The sequence below is a fragment of the Helobdella robusta genome (assembly GCF_000326865.2).
Source record: "Helobdella robusta unplaced genomic scaffold HELROscaffold_340, whole genome shotgun sequence".
NCBI classification, from domain to species: domain Eukaryota; kingdom Metazoa; phylum Annelida; class Clitellata; order Rhynchobdellida; family Glossiphoniidae; genus Helobdella; species Helobdella robusta.
Window position 1 is genome coordinate 7,311 of NW_008704660.1, and position 1,403 is coordinate 8,713.

Sequence of the window (1,403 nt, forward strand, 5' to 3'; positions counted from 1 at the left end):
TTCCGCATTCAAATTTTTTCTTATTTTTTTTTCATGTTTTCATCCTCGCCATCTATTTCATTCCAATCCAACAACTCATCCGGACGATCAACCATATCATTCGAAAAATTCATCGTGCAGATGTTTAGTAGCTCCTGTAGGTACGTTCAGTTATTGCTTTGGTCCTGCAGTATTTTTCAATCATCATGGTCTCGTTGTGTCTAATGATTATTTCTATCCTGTAATGGTAATTTTTAACGTTGCTTTTGAAGTGATATAATAGAAATATCGTCAGATGGCTTGTCATTACTGATCTGTGTTTCTTCACCAGATTGCTTCTAATCCTTCGCATACGCGTCAAAAAGCAAAGTGAGGATCTTTAGTAACCATACATAAAATAATAAAGTTTACAAAGTTTTATTCTTCTCAAAACCTCAATGTAAAATACTTAATTTTTTTTTATAAAATTTACGTTATCTTACAATTTTAAAAACAAAAGTTAATAAGTAAGCAATTAAATAAAAATGAAAGTTTCGAATTTAATTTATTCGAAAACTACTAGTCCTACTACCACACTGATACATAGACTGCTATTGCTTCTTTCACTACTGTCTTTGTTGTTTCAGTTTGTACTTGTACAGCCGTACTATTTGTTGTTGATATTAATTTTTTTTTCATTGTTCATAACAAAGAAAACTATTTCTGATAAAACCATTTTCAATATTTTATTTTTTGTAGAAAATATATTAACTACGACAACGAAAATGTACAATAAGAACGCGCATACTTATATACGATGTAACATTATGAAGATAAAATTAAGATCTCGCGTTAGTGAAAAATCAGACGGTATATTATCATTCATTGCCTGTTGTTGCGGTTGCTGCTGAAGTATTAGTAGTTGTTGTCGTAGTAATCGGTTAGGTTCAAAAAGCGGTTGTTGATCTAGTAGGGATATTTCTTGCGGTTATACCGGTTCCAGAAGTTGCTGCTGCCGTTGTTGATCCTGCAAAATTATTAATTGTTAATTAAGTTGCTGCTCCTGTGGCTCTAACTGTCGTTATTTACAAATACATTATCTTCTCCTGCGCACCTTTTTAGTTTTCTTTCCTTCACCCGTCTGTATTGAAACCAGTAGCGAACCTGGTTGATATCCAGACCGGTTTCAGCTGAAATTCTCTCTTCTACTCGCGTCCAAAAAATTGTTTTTCACAAACTCATTTTCCAATTTTTCTATCTGCCCCGGACTATGTGCGGTTCTGTGGTGGTCTTTCGTTCTTCTCCTAGGTATCGGTTGCTTGGTAAAAGATGTCTGTGAGCTTGGTTGTTGTGGTTGGAGCAGTGTTAGTTGTGACTGTAGTGGTGGTTGCTGCATTAGCAGTTGTTGTGGTGATGGTTTTTGAAGAAATGGTGGTAGCTGTGGC